This window comes from Piliocolobus tephrosceles, chromosome 12 (assembly GCF_002776525.5).
Source record: "Piliocolobus tephrosceles isolate RC106 chromosome 12, ASM277652v3, whole genome shotgun sequence".
NCBI lineage: Eukaryota > Metazoa > Chordata > Mammalia > Primates > Cercopithecidae > Piliocolobus > Piliocolobus tephrosceles.
The window spans coordinates 55,954,165-55,963,199 of record NC_045445.1 but is presented as its reverse complement, the minus strand read 5'-3'; positions in this window follow the sequence as shown (position 1 = coordinate 55,963,199).

The window sequence follows — 9,035 nt, the reverse complement described above, 5'->3', positions numbered from 1 at the left end:
GGAGGGAAGCCACGTTTCAGCCAAGACATTATCTTTCAGTGGTTTGTCCTTTCTCCTCTTGCTGTAAAGTAGATTCTAAGTGCAGGAAAGGGTTAATCAAATTTGTAGCAACAAATTATTTGGGGCTGACTAACTTTAAATTAGAAACTCCTATTAAAAAGTTCACTGTTACTATTAAAGAAAGTCATTATTGTAAACATAACCTTGCTTCATAAGAAGTAATAAAGTACTTGGCAGTTCCAGGCTCAGTTTATTCATGTATCCAAATCTTTTCAAATTCTCATGCATTTTTGTAACTCTATTTCATGTCTTTATATTTAACTTATTCCAGACGGACTTTGTCAGAAAATCCCGTATAAGATCGAGAATCTGTGCTCATGGCATTAATATACTCACAAGATGAAAATACAACTTCATGATCTCCCTCCCTCCTCACCTGCTTTCATCTGCACAAAAATGGGAAGCAATACAGCATCCACAACAAGAGAAATGATGTCATTTTATTTATTGAAGAAGCACTGTTGACTGACTGAATAACCTGCACTGATAATATGCTAATAAAATAGGCTTGGATGGTGTAAAATAGAATTGGCTATAAACTGGTCCCTGATAGAAAGAAAACTGGTATATAAGACTTATATCTATTGGAGACTTTTTCATTTAATGAGTAATTCATTGTAATTAAAATGAAAATGAAATAGCTTTTACTACTGGCTCCTAAGAGATTTTATCAAGGCAACAGTGTTCCTAGTTTTAGATCAAGAAAATTTTATATCTAGTTAGTTCCTATTCAAATATAGTATCTTCTCTTTCCAAGGAGAAAATACAAATTTTATTTCTTGTCTTTATCTCCCTTTTCTTCTTTTCTTTTTCATTTCATTTAATTCTCTCTCTCTCTCTCGCTTTTTTTTTTTTTAGCAGACAGAAAGTTTGTTTTGGGTTACGGATGTCACTGAATTATCTATGGACTCACCGAGTGGATAATTTGAATTTTACTTTTCATCTGCCTAGAAGACTGGAGGATTGTAAGAGCGCTGCAATGCGGGCATTTTTGGAATTCTAATTACAGTTTTTAGCTCGGGTTGTTAAAACTTCCAAGTTTCCCTTACTCTGGATTCAGACTGTCACATGGATTTCCTGTGGTTTTAGGTTTTCTCTGCAAATACAGGCAAGATCTTTTGGATTTGAAATGTCCTTCACTTTCCCAAATTTAACTCTTTACCTCTTGTCCCTAGAGAAGATCTGAGAGATGATGATAATCGAATATACTTCCTTTCCCAACTCTACCCGAAAACATAAATCCATTATGGGGGCAATTCAACATCTATTAGATGAGACTCTAGGCAATGGCACAACCCTAGCAGGGTGGGCAGGAATGTGTGATGGTGAAGCGTTTTGTAACACAATGTCTGGCTCTTTCAGCATTTAATTTAGCTGAGCTGTACATTCTTAATAATATGTGTTGGGCTCTGAGTGACTGTGCAAGTCTGGAAACCATTGCTTTAGCCAGATTTTCTCAAGTTCAGCTCTATTTGCATTTGGGCTGATCATTTTCTGTTCTGGGGGCTGGCCTGCGTATTGTAGCATTAGTAGCATCCTTGGCCTTTATCCACTAGATGCCTATAGCACTTCTGTCCCAAGTTGTGGCAGCCCCAAATGTCTCCAGACATTGCAAAATGTCCCCTGGGGAGGGGGATAAAATTATTTCAGTACAGTGCTCCTGTTTTTGGGTGAAAGACCATTCAGTAGACAAATCTGTTTTGTGCCAGAGTGGCACACCTAACATATTTGACACCTCCTCTTGTGTAGGTAAATATCGTTTTCAGTGATAATGAAGTGACATTAATATCCAAGAGAGTGAGAGTTTTGTTATTACTGAGAGCCTTTAACTTTTTTATATGTAATCATGCCAGTAAAATATAAGAAAATTAAACATGAAATAAATTTTATAATACAAAACAAATAAAGTAATAGATTATTTCACACTGCTTGCTTCTATCAAAACATCTTATGCATCCCATAAACATATCACCTACTATGTACCCACAAAAATTAAAAAGAAAAAGAAAAAAGTAATAGATATAACAGATTAATACCTTTTAGTTATACTAATGTATTTTTAAGGGAAAATCTTATACCTATATATAATAATAAATAATAAAATAATGTCACAGTTTAATAACAAAAAACAACTTGATAAGAAGAGTAAAATTATAATAGAAGACTAAATTTCAATTTTAACTATACTATTCAAATTCAGTAATATATATCATCTATTAACTAAAATTTTCGCTAATCAAACCAGGATACTAAACCTAGTCTGCCAAAACACCAAATCAAAATACCTAAGGAACAATACATCGCAGTTTGTCCTCTGCTTCATTCATTCATTCTTTTAAAAATATGCAAGTAGTCACATAGAATGATGATATTGAAGCAAGTCATGTTCAGGTTCTTTGCTCCTAAAATGTCTTATCATTGTCTACTTTAAATCTAATTTTTTTTTTTTTTTTTTTTTTTTTTTTGAGATGGAGTCTCACTCTGTCGCCCAGGCTGGAGTGCAGTGACAGGATCTCAGCTCACTGCAAGCTCCGCCTCACGGGTTTAAGCCATTCTCCTGCCTCAGCCTCCCGAGTAGCTGGGACTACAGGCGCCCACCACCTCGCCCGGCTAGTTTTTTGTATTTTTTAGTAGAGACGGGGTTTCACCGTGTTAGCCAGGATGGTCTCGATCTCCTGACCTTGTGATCCGCCCGTCTCGGCCTCCCGAAGTGCTGGGATTATAGGCTTGAGCCACCGCGCCTGGCCTAAATCTAATATTTAAACGCAGGAATGTGCAGAAACACAAGGGATGCAGATGTGAACTCTACATAGGGTGAATTCAAACGAGTCTGAAACGTTAGCAACTTCCTTTGGAAATAAATGCATGTAGAAGGATCTGCGTGTGACAGAAACCAAGTATATAACTGAGAGTTCTTTAACTTCCATGTCAAATGTAATGTTCTTTATGTGGTAAGCAATATAAATAAATATCGTTGTTAAAATTAATAAAGATATTAAATCGTAAGAGTAATCATTGCAATTGTTTTGAACTTAGACTAGTGATTCTCATCCAGGAGCAATTTTGCTCTGTGGGGGACATTTAGTCATGTTTAGAGACATTATCAGTAGTCACGATTGGGAAAGGGTGCTCCTGGCATCTAACGGGTAGTGGCCATGAATACTGGTAAGCGTTCTGCAGTGCACAGGGCTACACAACAAAGAATGATCCAGTGCAAAATGTCAGTGGTGTCGACATTGAGAAGCTCTGACTTAGACTGACCAATGATTCCCACTCCTCTCCCGAGGAGTATTTTATCCTTGACTGTGTTTCCAATAAAGGGGCATGGTGATAATAAAAAGCAGACTTATTTTTAGTTTGTTTTCTTATTGTTTGTAAATTTTCTACAGACAATGCATCCCCTTATCTTCTAGGCTTGGAACAGACCACTCTAATTTCCCTTCCCTGGGTAAGATGCCCAATGTAACAAATATCAAAGCAAAGAGATATTTATGTGGTATTCATAGTGCTCACTAAAGTGTTCAATGTCATTAACAGAACTGGATTTTTGAAGTGCCTGAGAAAAATTGGCAGCTCTGACAATTTTTCCCAATATGCTGTGGTTAATCTGTGATGACATGAGTCATGTTTTAGCGCTATGGGCTTTGGCTGGTCCCAAATGGTAAGAAGCACTTATATTTAGGAATTAATCTTGCTTTGAGATCTAGGAAGACAGAAGATGGGTAGCAGTATTGGTAAGAAACATTCACACTAATTAGTTATATGAAGTCCAGAGAGCACATATAAATCAGGAAATAGAAAGATAAAAAATAAAAGCAATCAGTTAGACAAAGGGGGCAGATACGAATTTCACCAATTGGTTTTCTTATTGTCCTGCTTTTGTTTTGTTTTGTATTAAATGACTGCAAAAGATTTTGCCCCTGGGTGAGGTTAGGATGGTAAATCAAAGCCAGATGGATGATCTATCTAATGAATTCTTAAGTAATGAAACAGAATTCATTCTCTGCCAATGGCACACTCATTCCTGTCTCAGTGTCTTTATTTATTCTCTTACCCTTTCTTTGAAGACCCAACTCACCTCTCCACCAGAGAAAGAAACAAATTTGATATTTCCCTCGAAGCCTCTTTTGAATTAGACTTTTGCAGTTTTTCTTGCATGTCCTTGTTTTTTTAATTTTTTTTTTATTTTATCATGTATTTATTTATTTTTTTGAGGTAGGATCTCCCTATATTGCCCAGACTGGAGTACAGTGGCACGATCTCGGCTCACTACAACCTCTGCTTCCCAGGTTCAAGTGATTCTCCTGCCTCAACCTCCCAGGTAGCTGGGGTTATAGGCATGCACCACCACACCCAACTAATTCTCGTATTTTTAGTAGAGATGGGGTTTCAATATGTTGGCCAGGCTGGTCTCGAACTGCTGACCTCAAGGGATCCACCTGCCTTGGTCTCCCAAAGTGCTGGGATTACAGGTGTGAGCCACCACACCCAGCCTGTTTTTCATTTTAATACATTTCCAGGAATTTCTTTATGGGATTACACCTGCCCAATTCTAAGAACTTCCTTCCCCACCCCCTGTGATGAGTTTGTGACCTAGACCTGACCAACTGAGCATTGCCTTCTCTTGGTCACAGTGACTGGTTCACAGACAATAACATGACTCAAGCAGAACATATAAGACATAGGTGCTTTCCTCTCACTGGGGTTGCTGAGAGAATGGAATATAAGCCTAGAGTTTCTGGTAGCCATCTTGCTACCAAGAGGAGAGAATCTTCCCTAGAGCCATTATGGAGGAAAGTGGAGCTGACAGATGGAGAGAAGACAAAAAGTTGATGACTTTATTTGATTCCCTGTATGCATCTGTGCCTGAAGTCCACAGCTGAACTTTCCAGTTACATAAGTAACTGAAGTCAGCTTGTGTTGGTTGTCTGTCACATGTAACACAGTAATTCATGACTAACATCACTTTCTTTCCAAAGTCTTCCTTAACCATTTTACTTCATGTTATTCTTTCTCAACTCTGAATTTTCATAGGATTTATAAGTTTTAGTATATACTCTAGCACTTGATTATATACTGTTTTATTGTTATCTACTCATTAAATTTATCTGAATCCAGTCTTTCCCATTGTATACTTTAATAGTAGAAATATGTTCATGGTTTATGAATCAGTTTTACATTCAAAATTTCATTTAACTTCTAAACTCATAGAGAAAAGATAATTTGTCTTATATTTCTTTTGTATTATTCACAGTACTCAGCACAGGGTGGTCACATAATGAGTACTTAATAAAGAGTAGGTTTAGTCAAACTTCCATTCACAGCTATGCTTCTGATTTCTGAGTGCCTGAAAAACTTCTAATCCAATAAGCTATAAGTAGCAAACTCCTAAAGATAGTAATTTTGAAGTTAACAAAAGTAAAGAAATGTAATTCATCTTGAGCCAATTTACAGAAATAGAGCAAGGCCAATTCGCTCGCGTGAGCTTTGTGAAGACAGGAACTTTGTCACATTTACCTTTGCACAAAGCACCATCTAACACAGTATCGGGCAAATACAAGATGCTCAATACAAGGTTAATAAATAGTAAAATGACTGCATTACTTATAACATGCTTTCTGCAGTGACAGAAATGTTTTGTATTATAATTTGTACTGCCCAGTATGGCAGTCACACGTGGCTGTTAGGCACTTGAAGTGTTGCTAGACTAACTGAATTCTTATTCTTATTTAACTATTATGAATTTACATTTAAATAGCCAAATTGGCTAGTGGCTACTCTGCTGTATAGTTTGGGTTTGTAAGCATAAATAAGCAGCCTATAGCACACAATACAAGGATGTCACTGGAAATACGCAATTTAAATGCCATCACAGTTTTTTTTTTAAACAACCCTAATTTATAATGATAGTGAAAGCAATAGACATGTCTTCTTGTTCTCTTATTGTCTAGTTCAAGTATCACCTCCTTTGGGAAGCCTGTCTTGACTCTGATCTCCACTCCACTTTTACCCTATCTAGATCAGAATTAATAAATTAATTATTCTTTCAAATGGTGCTATGCTATATTCTAACCAGTTTTACTTATGTCTAATTAATAAGCTGGATTTATTGAGTTTTGAGGGCAGAGACTATGTCTTATTCTTCTTTATTCATTCAAAAGTACTTATTAAGTTCTTACTATGTCAGAACTTACAGTGTAATTTTCTGTTGGTTAAGCCACCCAGTCTGTAGTAATTTGTTATGGCAGTCTGTAGACTATTACACTACAACTGGGCTATATTTGAGTCTTTTGGAGGCATAAAGCAGGGTAACTCAACAGGATGTTACACAACCCACATTGTGAACCCCAGAGAGTTGCTACTCTAAAGTCATCTGTATGCTGAGACATGAAGATGACTAGGAGTTAGGCTAATGAAGCAGAATTGAGTGACCAAGGAACAAGCATATCTCAAGTGAGTGACACCACGTGGAGCTTTCGAGGAAGTAAAATAATTTAGTATGTCTGGGCTGGGCACGGTGGCTCACGTCTGTAATCCCAGCACTTTGGGAGGCCAAGGCAGGCAGATCACGAGGTCAAGAGATTGAGACCATCCTGGGCAACATGGTGAAACCCTGTCTCTACTAAAAATACAAAAATTAGCTGGGCATGGTGGCATGTGCCTGTAATCCCAGCTACTCGGGAGGCTGAGGCAGGAGAATCGCTTGAACCTGGGAGGTGGAGGTTGCAGTGAGCCGAGATTGCACCACTGCACTCCAGCCTGGCAACAGAGTGAGACTCTGTCTCAAAAACATAAATGAATAAATAAAATAAAATAAAATAAACAAAAGAATAGTACGTCTGGAGCCTAAGTATAAAATGGTGCAGATGAGAATGGAAATTGTGCAGGACTTATGGAAACCAACGTAAGGTTTTGAGACTTCATTTTGGACTCTCCAAAATGAAGCCATTTTAAAAAAGTAGAGTGGCACAATTGAAGTTTTGCTTTGGATAGCTCACTTAGATTGCAGAGTGGAGACAAGGTTGGAGGAAAGCCATTCTGAAGGCAGAGAAACCACGGAGAAGGCTGTTGCAGTTGTCTAGATGAACGATAACAGTGGCTTGAATGAGAGTTCTCATGTCTCTAAGGCCTACTACAGTATCCAGCACATAACAGGTGCTCAACAAATATTTGAGGTGAAGCAATTTAAGCAGAAATCTGAAGGCCAATATATTCTTCATTTGGATGACAAAAGTAAAAGCAGAGCTACAAAAAAGAAACAGCATCTTTCAAGATTTACATGATGCCAACAGCTATATCAAGATTACATTTCAGGTGGGTAAAATGAAGAAGGATTTTGAATCTCACAGTAGTAATTTTGGTCACATCCAAATAAAAAGAAAACTATTTATGCAAATAACATTATCTTAGAAAATGGAGAGTAAGATTAGCAGTGCAATGATAAACAAAAAAGGAGGATGTAATATCTGAGCACTCTATTTTTGGTCTAAACAAGGCTTCCATATTAATTGAAACCAAATACAATTCTGATTTATTGTTCATATTTTAGGAGTTGGACGTGTAGCTTTTCTCAAAACTAGGAATTTAGAGGATTAGCCTTCAAAATTTGTTGATTTCCATTCTTCCTTTAAAATAAGCTCAGATGATAATAGTAAGAGGATTTCAGTTGATCAAAACCATGTCAGGAAAGATCAAAACCTGTGAGACAATTGAAATTACCTGCTAAAAGAAAAAAAAAAACAGTTTAAAAACTTTAAGAATTTGGGATTTTGCCAAATTTTAAGGGGTAGCTTAGGTTTTATCTTGTCCAGAGATAAAGAGGTTGACCAAGTGCATTCTTAAGCTACCTTTTATCTTCACTTAATTTGTCTTCTTACCCTCTTGAGTGCTCCCTACACTTTTTTTTTTTTTTTTTTTTTTTTTTTTTTTTTTTTAAGGAGAAACAGCTTTATTGAAGAGGCAGTGTTACAGCTTTGTGACTGCTCCTGAAGAGCAGGGCTACCCCACAGACAGAAGGTAGCATCTCAGGGAAGTTTTGTAGTTATATGTATAACTACTCTTAATTACATATAGATAGAGGGGGTGGTTTATAAAGAAATTTCTAGGAAAGGGGTAGTAACTTTTGGGCCATTTGGTTGTTGTCATGGAAAGGGGCAGGTGTTGCCTGCCAACTCCCAGGTGTTGCTGTGGCAATGGTAAACTGGCATGGCAAAATGGTGGGTGTATCTTATGGAAAGCTGCTTCTGCTCCATCCCTGTTTTAGCTAGTTCTCAATTTGGTCTGGTGTCCAAGCCCCACCTCCAGGTTCTAGTCCCACCTCCACCTCTCACCTCAGTAACATAAAATAATTCCTCCCAGATTTCTCAAAAATGTGCATGAACCAGTTATACCCAAAGGGCAGTTTAGAATCAGGATTCTTAGGCCCAGAGTGCAAGACCTTGCAGAACAAGCTTTTAAATTAGGCTCATTTTCTACTTGAGTGGTATACAAGTTACAGAAATTTTCTGATGTCTAATTTTCCCTTGGGTTTCCTGGGTTCTTGAACTTCTGTGTATACTTTTCTATGACATTCTCCAAAGCCCCAGCTAGACATGATTTTTATCAACTTATTAAGTATATACATAGTTCTGGGTATTTTTTTTTTTTTTGGCTTTTAAATTGGTATTTTTATCATTATATTGTTATTTTGTATTTTTTTTTTATTATACTTTAAGTTCTAGGGTACATGTGCATAACGTGCAGGTTTGTTACATATGTATACATGTGCCATGTTGGTGTGCTGCACCCAACAACTCGTCAGCACCCATCAATTCATCATTTATATCAGGTATAACTCCCCAATGCAATCCCTCCCCCCTCCCCTCCCCATGATAGGCCCCAGTGTGTGATGTTCCCCTTCCCGAGTCCAAGTGAGCTCATTGTTCAGTTCCCACCTATGAGTGAGAACATGCTGTGTTTGGTTTTCTCTTCTTGTG